Source organism: Dermochelys coriacea, chromosome 1 (assembly GCF_009764565.3).
Source record: "Dermochelys coriacea isolate rDerCor1 chromosome 1, rDerCor1.pri.v4, whole genome shotgun sequence".
NCBI classification, from domain to species: domain Eukaryota; kingdom Metazoa; phylum Chordata; order Testudines; family Dermochelyidae; genus Dermochelys; species Dermochelys coriacea.
Genome location: NC_050068.2, coordinates 196179233 through 196206283, shown reverse-complemented (window position 1 = coordinate 196206283; position 27051 = coordinate 196179233). Strand labels below are relative to the sequence as shown.

Below are 27051 nucleotides of genomic sequence, written 5' to 3'. Positions count from 1 at the left end.
AATCCTTCCAAGCCTATTTATAAAAGTCAAACTCTCTTTCCCTACACTTGCTTCTCTCCTTCACTTCCCCAGCTCCCTGCAAACATTGAATTCAGGCGTACTTAGTACCACAAATGTACAGACACTCAGGTTTGGGCTCTAGAGCCACATATAATTCTGTGGTGTCCTGAGTGTAGCTTTTCACAGGGTTGCTCTGTGTTTATAGCTGCTCTGCCATATGTCAGATGGCGAGTGGCTGGAATTGTAGTAGAACTTATCAGAAAGCAGTTCTGGGAGTGAATCGGAGACCCAGCTGTGTCAGAACTCTATTGGGATGTGCTGGTATGAAAAGCTGTGCTCCCAAATCCCATTCTGACTAGTGATGTTCAATGGTTGCAGCCCTCTACCTCTTAGTTCCTCCCTCCTTCACAGTTTCCTTGTGGCAGCTGACAGGAAACTCCAGATGCCTCAGTATGGGCGGGACACCAAGGCTAGTTGCTTCTTCCAGGCCTGCTCACCCAGTTGGTGGGCCTCTCTATATTGATGTCTCCATTCTGATGCACAAGGCAACAGAAAAATATAGTGTTATTAATAGATAGGTCATTCGAGCAAAAAGAACAGGCTGGGGAGGGAGCCTCAGAGAGCTGTGGAACTGTTGAGGAAATTCCCCTCGCTCCAGAAGTAGGGGGGAGGAGGATTGCTGCTCTTCATCACCTCTGGCCTCAACAAGAGAAGTAACTGGTGGATGGGGCTGGAAGCAGAAAGCCTCTCAACAACTGCTCCTTAGACCTAGTGAGGGTACAGGGGAGTAGAAAGAAACCCCTTCTCCATCTTCTTGCCACTGATAAGGGATATAGACTTAATGGCACAAGCCAACCTGTATTTAATGGTGGTTAGGAAGAATTTTCCCCTATGGGCAAGTTATTCCATATATGTCCTTTTTGGGGTTTCTTGCACTGACCTCAGAAGAACTGGTGCTAGCCACCATTTGAGGCAAGATGGACCACTACTGGAATTCTGTATGGCAATACTTGTGTTCCTAATGGTCACAGGAATTATTTGGTGAGTAATTCTGAATAGCATATATGCTGTCTTTGGACAATCAGCAAATGGGAAAAGAAGTGAAATTCCATTAATAAACTATTTATTATGAATTATTTGTCCAGTTCTACTTTCTAAGCCTGAGCCAAATATAACCAATAACGATTATTCTCAGCTACGTTGGTTCTGGAGTTTGATTGTAAGGTGACTATTATTTCTAATAATTTTCTCTGTTCAGTTCCTATGACAATGCTCAGATTTTTAATTTTTCTTTCATTTCTGACTTTGGATAGACCTGAGTTAGACTTCAGCTTGCATGTGTTTTTTTTTTTCAGCTAAGTGCTAAATTTTAATCATGAACTATAAAGGGGAAAAATATCAGTATCTTTTTAGAAAATCCTGTTGTAAAGGGAAACAAATTCAAAAACCTAAACAATGAGAACTCCCAACATCTTCTAAAACAGTATACTTGAAAACAATATTTGGTTTCTGAGTGCAATAATACGAAAACTTATAGTGGGGAACTGATGAAAGTACTTTCAAAGAAATATCACTTAACAAAAGAAATACATTAACCGTAGCTTTTGTGAAACCTGCATTATAACATTTGACAAAATGGGCTTTGAGGCATAACACATTAAACTCTGTCAGTGGTTAGGAGTCTGAATAAACTAAAGAATTAGGAAGCTCCGGTGAATGAATACATAAAACAAGTTTTTCGCCTTTCAATATTCCAGTATGTTATATTCAAAAATTACTCCCTTATAACTAATAAAAAATGCCTCATGAAATGTTATAGAATTGCACAGGGGAGGGTATGTATGGCTAACTAGATATTTGCATCTTCTACACCTATCTATAAATATCTTCTCCAGCCCATATAAATAATTTCTGTCTTAAACGGCTTTGGGTATTGTACCAAAAACTTGAGTGATGGCTGTATTTCTGGGTAATATTGCAGCATATTATTTATATCTTCAAAACAGCTATTTTTATTTTGTAAAGCAAGCATTTTATGTGATGTATTTAGGATACTGTATATTCCATCACAGTATGCCAGCAGTCCATATCCCATTCAAGGTCAAAAGGAGGAGGTCTTCTTGGGCTGTTAATTCAGACCCAGTTCATCTATCCTTAGGAAGCCTATATCTTTATCTAAGTGGAATATAGTGACCTTAAAAACTCACAGGAGTAAAGCTCAGATGGTTTGTTCATGTCATCAGAATTCCAAGATAAATGTCATAACAGAGCTCAGACATCATGCATTATATATCCACAGGCAGTGCACAGTTTTTCTCCCACTCTGCTTCAGGACTGAAGCTTCTTTAGATGACAGTTAAGGAAAATCTGAAGTGCCTGGTTTGGGCAAAAATAGAAAGTTCTGAATGCGGTTATTAAAAGTTTAATGTGTGAGTTACATCAGCATAGAAATAACTAGTGATGGGTGAAACCCATAGTTGCAGCAGTTCAGGTAAAGTTCTATATCTGAACTTTTTAAAGATCTCTTTCCCTGTCTGCGTATGGACTTCCCATCATTTTCCCATGCTTCCGCAACACAGTCATATTCTTCTACCTGACTCAATCTTTCCATTCTCCTGACTCACAAATGAATCTGCTCATCCTCAGCTAGGGTTGCCAACTCTCTAGGATTGTCCCAGAATCTCCAGGAATTAAAGATTCATCTTTAATTAAACAGTATGTCATGTGATGAAACCTCCAGAATACATCCAACTGAAATTGGCAACCCTAACCTCAGCAGGTCCTGTGAACCCCAACTTTCAATGCGGGTGCCTGCGCTGTTAACTCTGATCTAATTTTGGAGATGTCATCAGGGTGGTGGAAGATCTGCAAAGAGACAGGTGAACAGAATCAAGCCTTGATTGGTTAGAGAAGTGAGGGTTGAAATGTCAATGAGAGAAGAATGATTACTAATAAATAAACCCAGAGAAAAAAACTAAACAAGCAGCACAGGTAAAAATAGAGTGGGGTAGAGTGCTAGAGCAAAGAACCCAAGCAGCCATAATGTTAAAACGAACTTATTTTATTTTTTTCTCTTTAAGAGACAGCCTTCATATTGCTGTTTCATGTAACCAAACATTGTTGCTGCAAGGGAGGGGATTGTGTCTAGATGATGAGCTCAGGCTTGCAAGTAAAAGCTGATGTACTTTATTTTTAAGCGTAACAGGAAGCAACCTCGTATTTCTTCGAGGTGTGATTGAAGAGCAATGGAGAGAGCTGCCATTTGCTAAAAGACCATTGAATTAGCTGTGGTGACAGCAGCAAATTTCAAGCCAGAGGCAATTTCTTTTCACATTGGACCTGGTTTTCATCTTAGAATCATAGAATCATAGAATATCAGGGTTGGAAGGGACCCCAGAAGGTCATCTAGTCCAACCCCCTGCTCAAAGCAGGACCAAGTCCCAGTTAAATCATCCCAGCTAGGGCTTTGTCAAGCCTGACCTTAAAAACCTCTAAGGAAGGAGATTCTACCACCTCCCTAGGTAACGCATTCCAGTGTTTCACCACCCTCTTAGTGAAAAAGTTTTTCCTAATATCCAATCTAAACCTCCCCCATTGCAACTTGAGACCATTACTCCTCGTTCTGTCATCTGCTACCATTGAGAACAGTCTAGAGCCATCCTCTTTGAAACCCCCTTTCAGGTAGTTGAAAGCAGCTATCAAATCCCCCCTCATTCTTCTCTTCTGCAGACTAAACAATCCCAGCTCCCTCAGCCTCTCCTCATAAGTCATGTGCTCTAGACCCCTAATCATTTTCGTTGCCCTTCGTTGTACTCTTTCCAATTTATCCACATCCTTCCTGTAGTGTGGGGCCCAAAACTGGACACAGTACTCCAGATGAGGCCTCACCAGTGTCGAATAGAGGGGAACGATCACGTCCCTCGATCTGCTCGCTATGCCCCTACTTATACAACCCAAAATGCCATTGGCCTTCTTGGCAACAAGGGCACACTGCTGACTCATATCCAGCTTCTCGTCCACTGTCACCCCTAGGTCCTTTTCCGCAGAACTGCTGCCGAGCCATTCGGTCCCTAGTCTGTAGCGGTGCATTGGATTCTTCCATCCTAAGTGCAGGACCCTGCATTTATCCTTATTGAACCTCATTAGATTTCTTTTGGCCCAATCTTCCAATTTGTCTAGGTCCTTCTGTATCCTATCCCTCCCCTCCAGCGTATCTACCACTCCTCCCAGTTTAGTATCATCCGCAAATTTGCTGAGAGTGCAATCCACACCATCCTCCAGATCATTTATGAAGATATTGAACAAAACGGGCCCCAGGACCGACCCCTGGGGCACTCCACTTGACACCGGCTGCCAACTAGACATGGAGCCATTGATCACTACCCGTTGAGCCCGACAATCTAGCCAGCTTTCTACCCACCTTATAGTGCATTCATCCAGCCCATACTTCCTTAACTTGCTGACAAGAATGCTGTGGGAGACCGTGTCAAAAGCTTTGCTAAAGTCAAGAAACAATACATCCACTGCTTTCCCTTCATCCACAGAACCAGTAATCTCATCATAAAAGGCGATTAGATTAGTCAGGCATGACCTTCCCTTGGTGAATCCATGCTGACTGTTCCTGATCACTTTCCTCTCCTCTAAGTGCTTCAGGATTGATTCTTTGAGGACCTGCTCCATGATTTTTCCAGGGACTGAGGTGAGGCTGACCGGCCTGTAGTTCCCAGGATCCTCCTTCTTCCCTTTTTTAAAGATGGGCACTACATTAGCCTTTTTCCAGTCATCCGGGACTTCCCCCGTTCGCCACGAGTTTTCAAAGATAATGGCCAAGGGCTCTGCAATCACAGCCGCCAATTCCTTCAGCACTCTCGGATGCAATTCGTCCGGCCCCATGGACTTGTGCACGTCCAGCTTTTCTAAATAGTCCCTAACCACCTCTATCTCTACAGAGGGCTGGCCATCTCTTCCCCATTTTGTGTTGCCCAGCACAGCAGTCTGGGAGCTGACCTTGTTAGTGAAAACAGAGGCAAAAAAAGCATTGAGTACATTAGCTTTTTCCACATCCTCTGTCACTAGCTTGCCTCCCTCATTCAGTAAGGGGCCCACACTTTCCTTGGCTTTCTTCTTGTTGCCAACATACCTGAAGAAACCCTTCTTGTTACTCTTGACATCTCTTGCTAGCTGCAGCTCCAGGTGCGATTTGGCCCTCCTGATATCTTTCCTACATGCCCGAGCAATATTTTTATACTCTTCCCTGGTCATATGTCCAAGCTTCCACTTCTTGTAAGCTTCTTTTTTATGTTTAAGATCCGCTAGGATTTCACCATTAAGCCAAGCTGGTCGCCTGCCATATTTACTATTCTTTCGACTCATCGGGATGGTTTGTCCCTGTAACCTCAACAGGGATTCCTTGAAATACAGCCAGCTCTCCTGGACTCCCTTCCCTTTCATGTTAGTCCCCCAGGGGATCCTGGCCATCTGTTCCCTGAGGGAGTCAAAGTCTGCTTTCCTGAAGTCCAGGGTCCGTATCCTGCTGCTTACCTTTCTTCCCTGCGTCAGGATCCTGAACTCAACCAACTCATGGTCACTGCCTCCCAGATTCCCATCCACTTTTGCTTCCCCCACTAATTCTACCCGGTTTGTGAGCAGCAGGTCAAGAAAAGCGCTCCCCCTAGTTGGCTCCCCTAGCACTTGCACCAGGAAATTGTCCCCTACGCTTTCCAAAAACTTCCTGGATTGTCTATGCACCGCTGTATTGCTCTCCCAGCAGATATCAGGAAATACAGCCAGCTCTCCTGGACTCCCTTCCCTTTCATGTTAGTCCCCCAGGGGATCCTGGCCATCTGTTCCCTGAGGGAGTCAAAGTCTGCTTTCCTGAAGTCCAGGGTCCGTATCCTGCTGCTTACCTTTCTTCCCTGCGTCAGGATCCTGAACTCAACCAACTCATGGTCACTGCCTCCCAGATTCCCATCCACTTTTGCTTCCCCCACTAATTCTACCCGGTTTGTGAGCAGCAGGTCAAGAAAAGCGCTCCCCCTAGTTGGCTCCCCTAGCACTTGCACCAGGAAATTGTCCCCTACGCTTTCCAAAAACTTCCTGGATTGTCTATGCACCGCTGTATTGCTCTCCCAGCAGATATCAGGAAAATTAAAGTCACCCATGAGAATCAGGGCATGCGATCTAGTAGCTTCCGTGAGTTGCCGGAAGAAAGCCTCATCCACCTCATCCCCCTGGTCCGGTGGTCTATAGCAGACTCCCACCATGACATCACTCTTGTTGCACACACTTCTAAACTTAATCCAGAGACACTCAGGTTTTTCCACAGTTTCGTACCGGAGCTCTGAGCAGTCATACTGCTCCCTTACATACAGTGCTACTCCCCCACCTTTTCTGCCCTGCCTGTCCTTCCTGAACAGTTTATAACCATCCATGACTGTACTCCAGTCATGTGAGTTATCCCACCAAGTCTCTGTTATTCCAATCACGTCATAATTCCTTGACATCACCAGGACCTCCAGTTCTCCCTGCTTGTTTCCAAGGCTTTGTGCATTTGTATATAAGCACTTGAGATAACCTGTTGATCGCCCCTCATTCCCAGTATGAGGCAGGAGCCCTCCCCTCACAGACCTTCCTGCCTGTGCTTCCTCCCGGTATCCCGCTTTCCCACTTACCTCAGGGCTTTGGTCTCCTTCCCCCGGTGAACCTAGTTTAAAGCCCTCCTCACTAGGTTAGCCAGCCTGCTGGCAAAGATGTTCTTCCCTCTCTTCGTAAGATGGAGCCCGTCTCTGCCCAGCACTCCTCCTTCATGGAACACCATCCCATGGTCAAAGAATCCAAAGCCTTCTCTCCGACACCACCTGCGTAGCCATTCGTTGACCTCCACGATTCGACGGTCCCTACCCAGGCCTTTTCCTTCCACGGGGAGGATGGACGAGAACACCACTTGCGCCTCCAACTCCTTTATCCTTCTTCCCAGAGCCACATAGTCCGCAGTGATCCGCTCAAGGTCATTCTTGGCAGTATCATTGGTGCCCACGTGGAGAAGCAGGAAGGGGTAGCGATCCGAGGGCTTGATGAGTCTCGGCAGTCTCTCCGTCACATCACGAATCTTAGCCCCTGGCAAGCAGCAGACTTCTCGGTTTTCCCGGTCAGGGCGGCAGATAGATGACTCAGTCCCCCGGAGGAGAGAGTCCCCGACCACCACCACCCGCCTTCTCCTCTTGGGAGTGGTGGTCGTGGAACCTCCAACCTCAGGACATCGCATCTCATGCCTCCCAACCAGCGGAGTCTCCTTCCGCTTTCTCCCCCCAGACATATCATCTGGTCCACTCTCTTGCTTGCACGGATATAAATCAGGAGTAACCCCACAGAAATCAATCTGTTTACACCAGTATAAAACCAGAGCAAGTGAGCTCAGAGCCAGATTTGTTGTCTTTGGGGAGGTACACCTGCAGTGCTCGGAGAAATTATTATAATTTAACATGATCAGTCCAGATAAATACTGTTACATTAGATTATTGCATATTCATTATCGTTGATGGTTAATTTAGTGTTAATCAGTTTGTCAGCATGGCTCTTGAAGTTCTTCACCAGCTCTGCTAATATATCGTAAGGAACATGGCATTAACTCTCATTCTTTTGAAATTTGTTGGGCAGGGGAAAAAATTCCTCTAAAGATGAGTTGAGATCCATGTGCTGGCATCACACCCAGCCCAGAAGTGAATTTAGTGCTATTGAAACATGATAAGTAGATTAACGTTGGAGTGTGGAGTAGTTTGTTTTTTTCACAGAATAGGCAGCGGCAGTACAAGTGCCTCTCTACCCGGAGCAACCTACCTCCATGTTCGTTCAAATCCCAGTCCCGAAAACCTTGCCCTCTCCACCAGAATTACAAAACTGGCCATATGTGATGGCAGATTTTATGATGTGCCCACCAGCAATTGGATGCTGACATCTAACTCATTTCAACAAAAGCCACTGAACAGCTGTCGAATGGTAATGGTTTTTCATTTCTAATGACTTAGGCCAGATATGAACTAGTAATTTAGAAATAAAGGACACCATATCCAATTATCAGTCCCCTCTGCCATTCAGGCGCCTCCTTCCCTCACTGTCTCTTAAGGAACTCTGAGGGTCAGCTGCTATGGGAAGGAAGGAAGGAAGCATACATACATACATACATACATACATAGTATATGAGAGAGAGAGAGAGAAAGAGAAGGCAGAGAATCTCTTTGTAAATCAGGAGGAGAGAAATACATTAGAGTATACAACATATACTGACTAAATAAAGCTGCAATGCATGCATGATGTATCATGCCAAGGGCCCAATATCTAATTAAAGTCAAACCTTTTCATGGATGGAAGAGGGTTGAATCCACAGCTGCTGAAAAGTGCAAAAGAATTAGAGTACTATTTGTGTGTATACAACTAGGGAAATAAGTAGACAAGGAAAGGACTGTTTAGAAGGGCACTTGGCTTCTTATAAGGCCTTGAGGTATTACTTGATTTCCAAAGTGTGCTCCAAGTTACCTTGAGAGACTTTTTAGCCCACAGATAATCCAGGATTGGGAGATTGCAAATGTCTTTGCATCCACACTCCTTTGTAATCCCTGATCTACTGTATGTGAATGTGAGCTGCATGGCCTCTGGCCTCTGAAAAGGCCGCAAGGTACATGCTACTGATCTGGACCTAAATTTGTGTGCGAGAAAAAGTTGGCTTGTTCCCAGTTTTTTTTAAACCCAACCATATTAAATGTTAAATTCTGTAATCTGTGCTAGTTTGATCACTCACTAGGGATTCTTGGGTAAGAAGGAAAATGATAGAGCTGGACAATGCAGGTATTTTGAAGCTTGGACTTCCAAGTAGGGTTTCTTTGAACAGGAAAGGAGAGTGTGTGTGTATTTGGGGATTGTTAGGTGCAACCTGAGTGGAATGCAAAAAAGTGAAGCAAAGAGCATAAATAGTGAAAAGTCAGAAAGCATTTTGAAGAACTGCCCAGGAATTGAAGGTGTTACTGGTTGGGAAAACTAACCTTTGGCGAGTGACATTTGAGGTTACAAATGTGAAGGCTGAATGATTTATGTATAGCTCAAGGTAAGAGTTTCAAGTGTTACTATCTTTCTTTATTTCTCAATGGGGCAGGAAACCTTATTCCTGAAACTAGTGTGTGAGAGTGACTTGGGATAAAAGCAAACAAAAAGACTTAATATTGTGTAATTCCTTCACATTTATATCCCCACAGAGTGGAATGAGCTGTCCACCAATAAGGATGTTATCCCACAGAATTCCTCAGATAGTCCAGGGGCCATATCCCAACGTCTTTACTGAGGTTTTTATTTCTTCAGGCATAACTCCCCTTCTAGTCAGTGAAGTCCATAGGAATTTTGCTTGAGAAAAGATTAAGGACCTCAGGAATTGGTCCTACCTCTTTTGACACCACAGCCTCTGAAATGATAGCAAGGTCCACACATGTAAAAAGTCTTCATCTCCTAGCCAGAGTAAAAAAGGGGTCTTCCTAAAAACTGCTGCTGCATTTCTATTGAGTGATTATCCAACCCAAACCTTAAGTCTGAACCTTTTGGCGTTCCCCTCAATGCCTACTTTATACTGTTGACATGATATGAAAAAGCAATAGATTCACTTGCAAGAACAAGTATAATGTGCCTGGGTGCTCTACTAACATGTGTGGGCTATTTTTTTTAAATCATTGGTTTTCATTTCAAGTATGTTTTTTCCCCCATGGATGCAATAAAGAAGCTTATTAAGTAGAGCTGCACATTAAAATTGAACAGATTTTTTTAATGGCAGTACCTTAACCAGCTCAGCCCAACCCCTTTTCCTTTAATAGAGAGGGAAGGGCAAGAAAGGAGTCAGGGCTCTTGCCCGTGGGCCAGTGGTCGCAAAGCACAACACCATTTTTTATAACAGTATGCTCCCTATAAATAACGAAGAGGTCTGGCTTTATGAAAAATACCTATATTCAAAAAAACATTTTTTAAAGGACAGAATAGCCCCCCTTCATGAGAATCTGCCAGCCAAGAAAGCAAGAAGACAGGCGCATAACATAAAGTCCTATTCACTGACAATTAAATCAGAAACGTGTTATCCCACTGTGCCCACAAACATACATACTTTGGATGAGAATATACCACTGAGGTCTGTATAGTATATTCCTTTCTTTCCCCAAAAGAGAACTGAGTATACTTAGGGTTCTTGTCTTTATGAATTACAATCGTTACGGGTAGAACTGGTCAAATGATGCAAAGTTCTGTTTACAAACTGTATCTACATTCTAAACAACTGTTAGCTTCTGCAGCTGGGTTGGTTAACTGTGCTGCTTTGTATGGTATTGCTTCTGTTCTTTGACCGGCTGGATACAAGCACTTCCAGAACAAATTCTCATTTGTTTGAATTTAAAAATCCTTCTTGCAAATATTCACACAGGCAGCTTTAGACTTTGCTTTCTAAAGAGCTGCTGGCTATTGTGACTGTATTGGTTAGTTGTGATTAGTTACATGGTATTGCTTCTGTTCCTTGACTGGGGGTACTTGAAAGATGCCCAAGGTTGGATCATCTGTGAAGAGTGACCCTGAAACCTCGGTATCTAAAAGCATGAACGTGTGCTGCTTCAGCTAGAGAACCCAGTGCATAAACTAGTAGACTTCTCACGCTCTAAATGTGATCTAGCCACTATCGGGTGGTTGAGTCACATTGCATTAGCTTGGTTTACAAGTGCACAAGCATTTTGGCTCAAACACTCCCACATGTGAATTTTAAAATTCAAGTTTTGCAAATACACATGCATGCAACTTGTATCCGTGCTTTCCGTGAACATTTAAGCCAGTACAATTCAACCACCTGCATGTAAATAGAGAGTAGAGCTGGCTGAGTTTTTTGCACCCAAAAATGCGAATAGGTCAACCTGCATATTCATGTTGAGTTCACCAAACAGTTTCAACTGAACCCCCACCCCACTCAAAATGTTTTGGAAATGTTGACATGTTTTGTTTGAATCTGAATTGAAATGTTTTGACTTTTCAGTTTGGCAAACATTTCTGTTTTAGTTTGATCTGAAACCAAACTCTTACATTTTTTTTAATTGCAAGCCAACCAAAAAAAAATCTATTATTTGGCCAGCTCTAATGGACAGTGAACACTCAGGGCAAAATTTTCAAATGTGATCACGGATGTTGGAAGCCGGAGGGTTTGGGTGATCAAAGGCAAACATCTTGAGCATGATTTTCATATAGGTTGGCCCTTTCTTATTGCCTTCAGTTGGAGTTGTGTGGGTGCTCAGTTTATATGAAAATCAGGTCCACAGTTTATCAGTCTGGGTACTCAAACACTGAAACAAGTAACTGCTTTTGAAAATGTTGACTTAAAGGGGCACAATCATGGCCAAGGTGAATTCATTTTTAAAATTCCATTGATTATTCACACAGAATGTTTCTCAGCTTCAGATGAAATCTAAATCAAGAGCGAGAAGCTTGCTGGGATTTTTCACTATTTATGATTTTATAACTCCAATTCCTTGCATGACTACTCCATGTTACAAGTTATGGCTAAAATAGTTATTTTCTTAATAATTTCTGCTGGACGCCTTGTGGCCCTATTATGGCCTGCCCCAGAAAAGGGCAATGGAGAGGGTCCTCCAAGCTGCCTAAAGTGGCTGTGTGGAACACAGCTGATCAGAAAGCAGGGAGCAGCCAATCAGGGCCCAGCAGGCTAGTATAAGAGCTGGAGGGCCAGCCTAAGTTCAGTTCCTTGCTGGATCTGGAGGAGTGTGAATGGCTGAGGGAGCTGTAGGGACTGGACTGGACTGGACTGGCAGAAACTGGGGAGAGCGAGAAGATGCTCTGGACTGGTTGTTGGGACTCCATCAGGACAAGCCCCTGAGGTAAGGGTGAAGATTGTATCAGGCTGCAGGGAATTAGAACAGTGGTGTAGCTTAGATAAAGGGACACGGCAGAGGGCTGCTATCTACAGGGTCTCTGATCTGGGACCCAGGGTAGTGGATGTGCTCAGGTTCCCACAACATCAATTAACCAATAGGAGAAGTGGCCTGGACTTTGAGGCACTCCAGAGGGTGCTTTAGTGGCCCTGCAGGAGAGCTAGGGCCTGAAATGCCCAGAGGGGTGAGGGCCCTGCCTCTGGGGGAAGCCCTGGAATACAGCACAATACCAAATCTGAGATGATTGGGATTAGGTCCTTAATTTCTCCCCTGATCAAGGAGGGCTACAGGGAGAGAAAGTGCAGGCCTGTACACACCTGACTAGAAGGAAGCACTCACGAGATGGGTGCACTCCATTATGTTTCTTTATATCTGCTTTTTAAATTCCAGTTACAAAAATGGACAGTGACTATTTATTTAACTTCAGTGGCTTGCATAACGTTATGGCAACAAATGAAGTTTTTTTAAAGTAAAATTTCATGACTGTGTGGAAGCTTTAATCAATGGGAAAGAGTAAATACTTAATGAGTCAGAGCTTGTGATACAGAATGTTAAACTTGCTTCTGCTTATGTTTAATAAATAAAAGGAGGCCTTTTAAAAAGCCAGTGTATTTATGCAGATGTTGATGCACAGCCTTTCATATGTCAATGGAATCATGATAGTGGCCACAGTGAGTAAAATAAAGATCATGGAAGGGTGTCTGCAGTGCTTTGAAGCATGGTTCACTTACATTAGCAGTTCAATCCACATATTAGTGCAGACTAATGTGTCATATTATTGTACTAGAATGATGCCAGTTCATGTGAGATTTACTTATGTGAGTAATCCTTACTCACGTATGTCATCCCACTGAAGCTGATGGGGACCACTCATGTGAGTCAAATTTTGCAGAATTGGGTCCTTGGATTTGATGTCCTAGTTTTCTTTCACCTTTCCCAGTCCTGATGTAACTAAGGTCTTGAACCTGCAATTAGCACTCGTCATTTGTGGATCTCTTGACTTCAGTGGGGCTCCATACCATAGATATATGGTGTATATATAATATTGTGCATGTAGGTTGTGTGTCCTGTGTGTGTCACACAAGAAAACAAGCAAACGGACAGCTCATTCCTTTCCTTAAATGTTGTTTTTGGGAGGTGTCCTGCAGATGTGTTCAAACCTATCTCCCCCCCCCCCGCCCAATTCAGAACACACTGTGTACTTCTCAACAAGCACCTCAGGTTGCTTTTCATCACAAGAAAGTTTCTGATAATGTGTCCCTCAAAGCATCTAGCTGGACACAATTATTTTGGATAGGAAAATATAGAAGCAAGGAATTATTGTGCAGGGGATGTGCTGACTTCTTAGACTTTTGCTAGTGGTGCATGAGTGATTTATAAGCTTGCTGAACAAATTCAAAGAATGATACCAACATCAATTGGTCAAGTGTCAAAATAAACTAGTAATAACCAAGACACACGGTATAGAAACATAGTACAACTCAACAGAAACTATTCTGGGCAATCTCCACCCACAGCTTGCAGTCCACATGAAGTTGTAAGAAAGAGAAGTTCATTCTGGATGGCTACTGTCTTGTGTTACAGATTTTGTTGTTTTTTTTTTTAAAAAAGGCCATTTTCTATCAAAAATATTTGACAGAAAATTTCCACCTAGCTCTGAAATGTAACAATGATCCCACAGAAAATTTCCGTTTAGTTTGAAAACAGACCATTTTGTGTTTTCATATTTCTGATTTACCCTCCTTTTCTTTTTTCCACTGAAAAAGAGAGAGGGGGAAGAAGAGAAACTGAAAAAAGAAAAAAATTGTTTTTTTTTCCTTAGGGAACAACAACAAAATATGGTAAAGTTAGAAATTTTTAAGGAGATTAAAAACTCCCACAAAAATATTATTGGTATTTTTCAACGGCTCTCAGTATGATAGTTATAGTGGTTGTAAGTATTCATTTTCTTCCTGGTTGATTTTTTTTTTTCTTCAGGGAGGGAGAATTGTAATAATGTAATTATATACAAAAATATATGTTAAAGTGTTGTTTAGGTTGCAAGACAACCACTTGGAAGTTAGGAAATGCCAGATGGATAGCTGCCTGTACAACCTTCATTTGTCCCCCAGATGTGTCCATCCTGTGCACTGAATGAGGCAGGAATATCATGCAGATAATAGAAATAGTATGTGATCATGTAATTAAAGATTGTGTAATATGTATGAAAAGGGGGCAGAATTAAGATGATACACCCTGATTGCTCCCTTGTAGCTCCCTTGAGGGAGCTACATGGGCCACTGGGCCCAGGTGCTGACTTTGGGGATGAAGGGCCCAGCTTGCTTCTGTTCCCCTGCCCCACCAACTTGTTATAGCTGCTCTGGCAGCTCCCAGGCATCCTCTAGTACAGTGTGTCCTGGTGCTGCTTTGGGAGCAGTACAGGTCCAGCCTTGTTTAGTTGTTGTTTTGGCAAACTGCAATAAGCAAGAGCAGATAAATTGAACTTTTTAACTGTTTGGTGTCTGGAAAAACTGAATGGAATTTCATGGGACAAAGAAAAGTCACTTCCACAGCCTTGAGTGCTTTCCCTAGTTGAATATTAAAGGCCTGCTAAAAATAATAGACATATGAGAGCTTCTTGGAAAAAGGTTGCAAGAATGTTTTTATAGGGGAAAGTGTTAGGCAACCTAAATATATAGGGGTTGCTCTCCCTATAATACTAACATGTGGTTCTGCAGCTCCTATACTTTGTACTCTCTATTCAGACCCAGGACATTGCAGCCTGAAATCTGAGTAGAACAGAGTCCATGTTGCAACATCTCTGGTGTAGTCTCCATTTCTGATTTCTTCCCACCCTTCCTAATCAGGCATTATTACTCACATACACTGCAATCTTTTTACAGGTCCCGGGGCCTAAACTGACTTATTGTGGTGTTTAGATGTTGCTTGTAATTATTAGAATTGGGAGCACTGGCTGTTGGGAGTCTGAAGGACAGGAAACAGGAAGGAGGGGGGAGGAGTTGAAGAGGCTGAGGGAGAGCTACTGAGGGTGCAGTAGCAGCTTGGAAAAGAGGTTTCAACTTTAAAAAATAAAGTCCTGTTGAAGTTTGTTAGTATCTTGCCTGGCTACAATGTTCAACATTCACTACAACATTTTGGCAACAAGGATGGATCTTCTGCCTCTGAAGCCACCTTCACCCTTTTTACAAAACCCAGGTGAGCCTCCAGTTGCTTTTACTGCCTGGATCCACATGTTTAGACTTATCTGCTTGCAATCAGTGCTACAGAGATTTCTGAAGTAAGAAAGTGTGCTCTGCTAATCCACTGCCTTGGAGCAGAAGGGAAGCATATATTTTACACTTTTCCCCTTGCAGACAATAAATATGGGACTGCACTCACTGAATTAAAGAACTGTTTGGTACCAAAAGTGAATGTATTAGCTAATCGCTACAGATTTTGCCAGCGTGAGCAGAAACTACGGGAAACTATAATGCAGTATATTGCATCCCTGAGGAGTCTGATTGTAACTTGTGACTTTGGGAATATAGCAGATGAGGAGATTAGAGACCAGCTCGTTGAGAAAACAACTATGCTTCGTGTAAGAGAATGTTTACTTCTAGAGCCACAACTTACACTGGAAAAAGCAACAACCATTGCTACCCAGATTGAGTCAGCTACAGCTGAAGCCAAAATAATGAGCATGGATACAGGAGGCACAGTCCAGGCTGCACTCCTTTGCAGAAAAGGTCACTACCACTGCAGACACATAATTACAAGAGGAAAATTTATGAAAAACCACCAAATCAGCTAATTCAAAATACAGTAAAACATGCTTTTGCTGTGGATCCCCACAATACCTTGCAAGCTACACAGGATGTCCGGCAAAAGTAGCTCAGTGCAATCATTGCAAAAAGATTGGACATTTTGCTAAAGTATGTTGCAGCAGCCAGTTCAATCAACAGGTGCATGCAGTTACAATACCAGGTGTTACTGTGCTGAGTGTGGACAAAATCACTACTGCATATATTCCGGAACTGATAAAGTGCACTGTAAATGTTTCTGCCATACCCTCACATCTCACTCTATTCAGCTAATGTTGGACACTGACTCAGCAGTATCTATACTACCTGATTCCATCTATTTGCATTACTTTAAAGAGGTGCCTCTTACTGAACCCAAGCTTCACTTGGTGTGCTATTTGAAAAACCATATTCCAGTATGTGGCTGCCTGCCAGCAATAGTTAGTTTTGGTGATTGCTGTGTAACTGCAGAGTTCTACATTGTCCACAAAGGCACTCCTATCCTTGGCAGAGATTTAATGGACAAATTGATCTTCCTCAGCAAAGCACTCTTGCGGTACAGACTTCAGTTTCAGCTAGGACCCAACACCAGGTTGAGGACAAACTCGGCTGTGCTTATGGGTTTCTGCATAAAGTTAAAATGCAGAATAATGTGATGCCTGTACGACAGAAATTACGGCGCTTACCATTTTCAGTCAGAGAAGTTGTTTCAGAGGAACTTAAAAAACTTATTCAAGAGGACATTATTGAAGAGCTCGACTTCTCGGAATGGGTTTCACCTATAGTAATGACACAGACGAAGGGTGGAGGCAGTCACCTTTGTGTGGACTTAAGGGAGCCAAATAAAGCTATTGTGATTGACAGCCATCCTCTTCCTCACATAGAAGAAGTATTTGCAGAACTCCATGGAGCAAAGATGTTTTCTACTCTTGATTTGCAGAGCGCATAACACCAGGTTATGTTGCATGAAGATAGCAGAGACCTCACAGCATTTATTACACATGAGGGTCTATTTTGTTTTAAACGTGTTCCATAGGGTCTCGCATCAGCCCCAGGTGCCTTCCAAAAGTCATTGATTTTGAAGAATCAACATAGAGTTCAGTGCTATTTGGATGATATCGTGTTTGGAAATACTTCTCAGGAGCATCACAATAACCTGCAGTCTGTACTAAACTGCATCAGCAAAGCAGGCCTCCAGCTCAATAGGTCTAAATGTAAATTTAGACAAACTGAACTCTCCTTTCTGGGGTGTACAATTTCACAGGCTGGACTAAAACCTGATCCGGCTCATATCCTGGCAATTTCAAATGCTCCTCCTCCAACAGATTTGCAAACCTTACGTTCCTTCTTGGGTCTTACTTCCTGGTATGCAAAATTCATTCCCAATTATGCTTCTGTCATTGAACCGTTACAGGAATTATTACGACGAAGTTCAACCTTAGTGTAGACAACAGATGCACAAGCTAGTTTCGAAACAGTGAAAGACTTGATTGTACATAGTTGAGTACTTGCACTATTCAGTCCTGCATTGCCCACAATTGTAACTACTGATGCTTCTGATTATGGACTTGGGGCTGTCCTCTCAGAACTGCATGTGGACAACACATAGGACTGTTGCATTTGCTTCAAGGACACCAAGTAATGCTGAGAGAAAATATTCTACAGCTGGAAAAAAAGCACTTGCTTTTGTCTGGGCTACTGAAAAATGGAGAACTTACCTGAGGGGCTGCCATTCAAGTTGCGCACAGACCACAGCCCTTTGACAACGTTGCTCACCATGAAAGGACTGGGAAGAGCAGGATATCGTATTGCTCGATGGTCTGCAAGGCTACTCTCGTTCAATTATGAACTGGAGTATAAGCCTGGAAACCAAAATGTGGTCGCTGATTGCCTTTCTCGCCTGCCTTTGCCTTCACCAGATGGTCCACCGGAGGATGAGGATGTAGTCGTGGCGCTTATTACAAGCACTCTTACTGCAGTTACAAGAGAACAATTTCAAGCTGCTTATTCAGCATGTCCAATTCAACAAACTATGGGACTTTGACAGAGATGGCCCAGTGACCCTAAAAACTTTGACCCAGTTTTGCTGCCTTATTTTAGAGTTTGGGATGAACTTTCTTTGTTTGATGGCAGTGTGCTATGAGGTACACACTGGCTACCTGTGCCAGAATTGCAGTCAAAACTCGTACACCTGGCACACAATACTCATCAAGGAATTGTCAGAACCAAACGACTATGGGATCTATATTGGTGGCCAGGGATGGATTCTCAAACTGAAGCACTCATAAAATCCTGTGTCACTTGCCAAATGCATGATAAGACAGCAGTGACATGTACCCCTCCATTACAGCCTGTTTTTCTTCCTGAATCTGCCTGGGGAAAAAGTGGCAATTGACATTGTAGGACCTTTTGATACTGCTCCAATTGACTGCCATTATGCCATCACTTTAATAGACTATTTCAGTAAATAGCCTGAGGTAGCATTTACATTACAAATCTCTTCAGCTATAGTAATTAAGTTCCTCTCTTCAGTTTTTAGCAGGGAAGGTAACCCCAAAGAACTGGTTTCAGATAATGGTAGTCCAATTTACTTCCCTGGAGTTTGAAACTTTTCTAGCACAGAGGAACATTCATCCCTATACTACCCTCACGCCAATGGGGAAATCGAACGGTTTAACCGAAGTTTGAAAGAGTTTGCAAACGGCTAAACTGGAAGGGTGATTGTGGATATACCCTTCACTACTGATTTCTTGCAAGCATACCAGGCTACACAACATGCCACAATGCAAAATCACCCACAGAGTTACTGCATGGGAAACAGATGAATACTAAATTGAACATTGTTGGATTGTTAAAGGCACAACCTGAGGCCCCAACAGAGGATGATGTGAGAAAAACAGTTGAACAGAGCCAAGCTTTTACAGACAAGCAGCGGGGTGCTAAGGAACCAAAGTTTCAGTGTGGTTCCTTCATTAGAATATGAAAACCCGGAATTTTATGCAAAGGGGACCATAAATTTCACAGCTCCTCTTAAAATCAGAGAAGAAGGGACTTTACACCTATCGACTTTCTGATGAGCGGGTATGGAATGCTTATCTTGCACCTGCCTATGCACCAAGGGGAGATTATGCCAACACCCAGTCTGCATTGGATGACTTCACCGTAGTATCAACACAACAAGACATTGCACTGGAACCAGGGCTTGAGAGACGGCCTGTCAGACCCAGACGACCACCTGTCTGGAGTAGAGACTGTTATGTAGTAACTATAGTGTGTTTAGTGTAATAATTCTGTCAACAGTATACTGCCTTGATTCCTAGTTGTTTCTGTGGTTAGAACAATGTTTATTTTAATTGTGAGTTTCTTACGAGGAGGAAATGTGGTGGTTAGATGTTGCTTGTAATTATTAGAATTGGGAGCACTGGCTTTTGGGTGTCTGAAAGGACAGGAAGGAGCGGGGAGGAGTTGAGAGGCTGGGAGAAAGCTACACGGGGTGCAGCAGCAGCTTGGAAAAGAGGTTTTCACTTTAAAAAAAAGTCCTGTTGAAGTTTGTTAGTACCTTGCCTGGCTACTACTAATGTAACTCTCAAACTTCCTACATTCATCTCTTGTGTCATCCCCAATCTTCTCTGACTATTCTCCTCTTTGGTTGACTACCGTGTTCGTTGTTATAAGTAATTATCATTGGACAGGTTAGTAATTTTGCCCCTGCATTAATAAATATGGACTTTTAGGGTCTCACTGCATTCATTTCTCCAAACTTTTAGAGATCTCATGAAACTGGGAGAAAAATGGTTGTCTTTGTTGTGCAGCTGTTTAGCTTTGGTGGAACTTTTCAGTATTGCCAGCATTCTGAGGGAGGAAAAAGAGGTTGAGGAGGGTAATTTATGGAATGTTTTTATTGTGGGGGTTGTAGGATGAGGAGCGAGGATTCCTTTCAAGACTAAATATAATACAATAAAATATCTGCTCCCTATATTTTACTATTGCCATGCTGCTGAGGAATGGTCTTGCCAGAACCAGTAAAGAGGGGTCAGAACAGTAAGTGCTAAGGGATGGGGGAACAAAACTAAAAAAACAAACAAACCCCTCCATGGAACAGAATTAATGCATATGAGACCTGGAATTCCATACAATGCCCTTGGCAAGTGTTTTGAATAAACTAAATTGGTTTCCTGATTTTTTTGGAGGGATGGGCTTTGGTGCTTTTTTATTTTCTTCATATCTTGCTTTGAATCTCCTAATTCACTGATGTAGTGAAAAGCTTTTGAGAGTGAAAGAGCTACTAGGGTACAGCAAAAACCATGCTGCTTAAAAACAGAGCTATAAAACGCAAGTTTACCTCTTTTTTTTTTTTTTTTTGTATTAGTTGCAATGAAGCTTACATCACGCTTCTGCACAGAGAACTTGTGCGTATATCCTTACGAATGCTCAGATAATTGTAGCTTTTGTGGGAGGAAAAAGCAAGTTTTTTTTTTTTTTTAAACAATTTGAAAATGTCATGTACTATGTGTGCTAAGTGGTTGAACTTTAGGTTGATTTACACTAGTATTAGGCAGGATTAATTTTCTTTATGAAAAAAAGGACCAATTTTAAGAAATCAGTTTGGGTACATTTCTCAACCTGGTCTCCATGTAAACCATGTGTTTTTTGTAAAATAAATCACTTCATTTCATAAAGACCATTAATCTTCTCTAAAACACACAGCACTCTTATGAAGCAGCTGTGCGTCACACACTTTGGAAATGAATTTCTACAGGGAGCAGGAGTAACTTGTATAGTTTGTATACTTATACAACCCTTTTGAAGATTAAATAAAAATGGATCAACATGGGTTATCTGAAAGTAATTCACAAAGGCCCCAGTTCTGCAAAGTTAGGTATGTGCTTACCTTTAGACATGTTAACTTCAGTGGGGCTAATCACAAAACTACTTGTGTAGAATTAAGCACACCTATTGGGACCAAAGTGTCATCTTCTTCTTACTAAGCAACCGGAGAAGAAGAATTATTATTAAATAATAATAATAATAATTTGTGTTTGATACAGAGCTCATTTCTGTAAAGGCTCATTACGTGCTTACCTTCATGGATGTGAGTAATGCCATTAACTTCAATGGGAGTACATGTGCATAGAGGGAAGCCCATGCATAAGTCTTTGCAGGATTGCACAGATAATATCTAAGGCGTTATCTGCATGGGGGGAGGGGTGTGGCTCAGGGATTTGACACGCATTTGTTAAGCTGCCATATGTGGGCCCAACTAACAGTGTACAATGGATGGCTATGTCCTCTTTTAATTTGAACATTGTGGACACATAGCAAGCGTTTGGCACATGCTAAGTGCGTTGCAGTCTGGGAGGGTATCCCATGGTCCTCTGCTTCACTGTTGAGCTGTGTACATTCTGGCATGTTTCTTGCTGCGCATTGTGGGATGCATAGCAGAAGCCAAGTAGAAGTCAGTGGGATTCTGGGGCTTAGGTTCAGATTTTACAAATCCCATGATTCTATGCTCTCAGTCCCATGATTCCTCTCTTCCTGGGTGGGCTAGCACCATTCTTGAATTGTTGTCGGGCTGCATGGACACAACAGTGCTCCACACTACTATGCTGGCAATTGCAAGCACGCAAAGGCTGCTTGGGCTTTTGATTTTGGGTGGCTTTGGTTTTTGGACTTCGTCAGCCACACTGCTGAGCAGTTGATGTGGCTATAGCAGTGGCAGAAGAGGAAGGAGAATGAGGACGGCTAGGAGAAGACTGAGCAGCTACTACTATAGGAGCTGTTCCTGCAGCAGTTTCATATGATATGGTGGTGTTTCTTGGCTAAGAAAAGCAGCATGGGTTGGTGGGAAAAGATCGTTCTGCAGACCTGGGATGAACGCAAGCATGAGGTGGCAAAAGTGACTGTCTTTCAGATTTGTGCTGAACTAGTGCTGGTGCTGCAGTGGCAGCTATCAATATGCAGTGCCTTATACCCATGGAGAAGTGGGTCGCCATTGCCATCTACAAGTTGGCCAGCTGTGAATGTTACTGGTCCACAGCCGAGCAATTTGGTGTAAGGAGACTGACTGGGGCCATTGTCACGCCGGTATGTAAGGCCATGGAAAAGGTACTGTTGCACAGCGTTATAAACATTGATGATCTCCTGAGCATTATTCATAGTTTTACACACATGGGGTTCCCAAACTGTAATGGGGCAATTGATGTACCTATCATTTTCCCCTGCCCCCAAGGGTCAGAATATATAAACAGGAAGAGGTATTTCTCCAGGATGCTCCAATGGCTGGTTCACCATCACAGCAGGGTTACAGATATAAATGCTGGGTGGTCTGGAAGGGTCCATGATGCTAGAATCTTGCAGAACTCAGCTCTTCATGAATAAAGGACAGTTTGCCCCCAGGCTCATTTATAATCATTAGTGGCATGGGGATTGCTCTGGTTATTCTGAGAGACCCAGCTTATCTTCTACTTCCCTGGCTAGTAAAGCTAATCACAGGCCTCTTGAACAGAAGGAAGGACTTGTTCAGTGATTGCATCTGCAGTTGCAGAAAGACAGTGGAGTGTGCATTTGGCTAACTGAAAGGAAGTGGTGCTGTTCATGTGCTAGGTTGGTAACTGCAAGAGGAGAAGAAAAACTTTCCTAAAATTACAGCTGCACATTTTACTTTGCACAATATTTGTGAGAGTCAGGGAGAAAACCTTCAAGATGGGTAGGAGGCTGAAGTGCAGAAGCTTGCTCAGTTGTTTGCACAACCAGCAAGGTCTCCACTAGAAAATGGAAACAACCAGATAGTAATGTCAGAGATGCCTGTTGCTCTTACTTTGAGTCTCAGGCCCGAAAATGTGCAACTGTACATCCAACTGTTCTCCTAAGACAGGGGTGGCCAACCTGTGGCTCCAGAGCCACATGCGGCTCTTCAGAAGTAAATATGCGATTCCTTGTATAGGCGCCGACTCTGGGACTGGAGCTACAGGCGCCAACTTTTCAGTGTGCTGGGGGGGCTCACTGCTCAACCCCTGGCTCTGTCCCCCCGCCACCCTTTTATACCCCTTCCCTGAGCCTGCCATGACCTTGCTCCTCCCCCTCCCCCCACCTCCTGCATGCCACAAAACAGCTGATTGGGAAAGAGGGGGAGGCACTGATTGGCAGGGCTGCCAGTGGGTGGGAGGCACTAGGAGCTGTGTGGGGGGGTGGCTATTGATGTACTACTGTGGCTCTTTTGCAATGTACATTGGTAAATTTTTAGAGACGGATTGTAAGCAGTGCCATTTCTTTCATGGGTAGAAGTGGCTAGTAATCCCCTGTACAACCTCCTTAGGCTGTCCTGACTTTCTTCAATAAGGTAAAGGGCAGAGCAGCGAGATACACCATGAAGTTATTCACCAACATGGTTCCCCCAAGAAACACTGAAGGGAATTACAAATTATGCTGGGGACAGTGACCATGCTGCTATCCCACATATTGTCCAGACCAAAAGCAAGCAATTTCTCAGTTTGAGTCTGGTTTCTCTCTCCTGCAGTGCTGAAAGGTGTGAAGAAAAATGGATCAGGTTCTGCACTGACTGTTCAAAGCCTTAACTGCTCCTAGTCTCTAGTGTGGGTGCAGTGTTGGGAGGCCTGTGACTTATATAGAAGGTCAGACTTAGTGGTCCCTTCTGGCCTTAAACACTATGACTGTATTTGAGCCTGTGAAAAACCATTCAGAGCCCTCTGTATGGTAAACTTATTTTCCTGTATGTTACAGAGCATGTACACTTTAGCATAGTAACTTTAGTAAGCTGTGGTCTTAGTACTTTTGTGGGCATACAGTGCATACACCTACTTCATGTAAACTGGGAATACTAACCAAACTATTTTTCCTGTAATTACTTTTTCAATAAACAGCTGAATTCCACATGACTGTTTTCATCATTCGAATATGCTGTGGGAAGGGAGGTGGGGGCTTTGGGCTTGAGGTTATGGCTGCACTCTTCCACTGGCTGCCATTTTGAGCAGGTGAACTGGGCTGGGGGTGTTCGCTGGGGAAGGGAAAGGAAAACAAGTAATGGGCATGCACCCTCCATGGCATAGGCTTGGAAAGAGTTGATACTTAGTTCTTCTGTCACTGTTAACTTCTGCCATTTTAAAGGGGTGGGGTGGGGCAGGGCAGAAGAGATTGCATTGGCTGAAGGAGGCAGGCTGGAGACTCTGGCTCCGAGTTCACATCTACATAAAATGACTGGCTGTGAGGCACCCACAACAGAAGCTAGCACAGTGGTAGAGTATAATAATTATAGTGAGCTGTAGCCTGATCTCTAGATTATGTCTAAGATTCTCAGTTATCACTTTAAGAGTAGACAGGTTCTTGTCCCAAGATCTGACCCAGTATTATAAAAATTATTATATAGTTGGGAACCCTGATGTGCAAAACTCACACTATAGGAACTTTTATATTTGTACATTTAAAGTCTCACACACTCTGACTCAGTAAGGTAGATTGAGATAATACAGAAAGTACATCTGAACATCCAAACTCGCACCATCCCTTGCAGAACAACCTGATATGTTAGCCACTCTCTTCCACATCACCATCACCTTCCTAATCTTCACCAGTGGCCATCATTCTGGCCCTTCCCTGGGTTACATCTCTCTCTCTCTCTCTCTCCTACTGCCCACAGGCTGGGATGCCACTTTTATAATACATTACACTGACTTTACCATGTCTAATGGTATATTCAGTAAGGGTTTCTCTCCTCTTCCTTATTTGTATTTCCTCCCCTTACCAATGTTGAGGTAACCTTCTTCTCTGGTTAGTATATTTATCACCCCATTATCATATGTCACTTCATTTCCATAGCACTCTTGCCGTTGGATGTCCTATCCAAAACCTTCCAGAAGCCGGTGTTAGTTCATTATGGACAAAATTTCCATTCTTACATTTTTACTTCCAGTTCCCCAAAACTTATGAGTTACCTAAGTTTATCTGTGCCAAAGTTCGTAGGCCAGAGCAGTGGAGGGCATGCAGATAGACACGCAGGTCAGTAATCAACACCTGTAAAGCAGTGTGGGATAATAGTTGGAAGACTGCCAAAGTAGTGTGCAGCAGCATTGCATGCACATGAACAGACAAAAATAACTCAATTCACATCAATTTAGTGCACTTTGAAAGAGGACTCTAGAGTTTGTGGTAAATGCTGAGTCAGTGTGATCTAATAAATTGTGTTGTGTGTTTGCAGGCATTTCCACACTAGACTAACTTGAGTCAAAGTGAACGAAGCCCCTCCATTTACATAAACCAATATGTATGTTAGGGCTTATCTATGATAACATTATCTATGATAGCATTTTTTTGCTGCCCCAAGCGGCAAAAGAAACACAACAAAAAACCTTGCCGCTGAACACGGAGGTGGAGTGATGGTGCGGCCGCCAAATTGCCACCAGCGACCCAAGAAGAGTTGTGTCCCCGCTGCCGAATTGCCACCGAGTGCAAAACACGCTATGACTGAGCAACCGCCCCAGAGCCCAACGTCCTGCCGCCTCTTTACATTTGCCGCCCCAGGCACCTGCTTGGTTCGCTGGTGCCTGGAGCTGGCCCTGATTCTAGTGACCTTCCAATATGGAAAGATTTGGGCAATTGTGAATAGTGTTAGCAATTCAAGCATTATTAAAGAGAAAATAGTGATGTACCAGCATCCTATTCATTTTAATTGTGGAACACCTCTCAATTCAAATGAACCAAACTCATCACTGCTGTAACTCAACAGAGGTTCATATTTTTGCTCATGGCTTTTTCTTTAACACCTCATATTTGAATCTTTGTATATTGCAAATAACACCTTTTTCCATTCAGTACTGCATTTGCATGTCTTAAGTCTGTAAACTAGCAATTTGATTTAAATCTCCAACTTGTCTGTCTTGAAAGGCTACCATTTAAGGGTACATATGATGCATGTAGCAATTTAAATTACAGATTTCTCTGCAAGCCAACTTGTGTAAATTGTCATTTTGCATTAACACTCAAGGAACATTCAAAGCTGTCAAAAGTTATATGCTGAGGGCCCAGAGGAGAGAGTAGTGTAACAAGCAAATCGACTAATAGAAGAAATTTGCCCTGCAGGAAATCCCCACAGAGCAGGTAGAATGTTAACACTTGTGAAATTCATTGCAGTGAAAGTAGATACTGACACAGACAATTGGTGTCTAACTCACTTAGTCATTACAAGTGGAAATTCCACAAATATCTTATTTCAGGGCAAGATCATGGTATTTATGGTCCTGCTGTGAATTAAGTGCTCCTGGGAGGAGCACAGGAGAAATTGTGCCTCAGATGCATGCAATCCCACCCACATCTTCTCCATGCTTCAAGTGGGTGATCATGCTAGACACACTGAATGGATGAGCTAGTAATAGCCATTTTATCTAGAGGGAACTTTTAACCCTATTGATCATGAGTTTCTGTTGTCTTACCAAGCCTCTTATCCTTAGAGGTGTGCTTTCCAGGTAAGGGGACATGGGCAGGATAATGTGTGGGAAGTTTGTGCCTGATGCCTGCTCTACTGCCCCCACTCCCTGGATCAGTAGCATCCCCATTTTTTAGCATGGCCATTAAACTCAGTCTAAATGAACAGAAAAGAGGGGGAAAAATAGCCCCTGGATTTTAATTATAGAGAATTTTTCTTGCACCCCCTTATTCTAGCACAGAGGTGGGCAGCCTACGGGCCACATCAGGCCTCCGGGACCGTCCTACCTGGCCCTTGAGCTCCAGCCAGGGAGGCTAGGAAAACTCTTTCTTACAACTACAACCAATGCAGAGGCAAAATTGCTCTAAGGGCTCCATCCACCAGTGCTGAGCACTCTGGTCCCAACCCAGCAAAGCATTTTGGCACATGCTAACTTTAAACAGGGAAGTAATCCCACTGAATTCACTCACATGCTTGAACGCGTTGCTCTGTCAACGTCTGAGTGCTCAGCTCCTTGCCAGATCGAGACTTCTGGCACCAATTTAGCAAAGCAATTCAGCATGTGCTCAAGTAATTTGCTGAATAGAGCTTTTAGCACAGAAATTGACATTAAGACTCTTCACTAGAAACATGCATTTTGTTCTTGGATACTCTAAGATCCGATCCTGCCTCTTTTTGAAGTCAGTGGAATTTTGCAACAATTTAAATCAGCAGGATTAAGCCCATTGTGAGTAGGGCATATTGAAAGTACAGGGTTCAACTTAAGTGACTTGAAAAGGGGGTAGCCACCTTTTATGGTCTCTGAGGCGAGGCTGTCATCCCCCACATCTTAATACTTGATAAATATGCAGTGGTGCAACCTGGTTCATTTAAAAGACTAAAT

The 27051-nt window shown here is 43.0% G+C and overlaps 1 long non-coding RNA gene across 1 annotated transcript in view; it reads left to right on the top strand.

Annotated features, from left to right (window-relative positions):
• The first annotated feature begins 11776 nt into the window (after positions 1 to 11776).
• Positions 11777 to 27051, top strand: part of LOC122459349 — a 59736-nt gene continuing 44461 nt past the window's right edge. The window contains exon 1 of the long non-coding RNA XR_006279967.1: positions 11777 to 11900. This is a non-coding gene — a long non-coding RNA (uncharacterized LOC122459349). The remainder of the gene's footprint in view (positions 11901 to 27051) is intronic.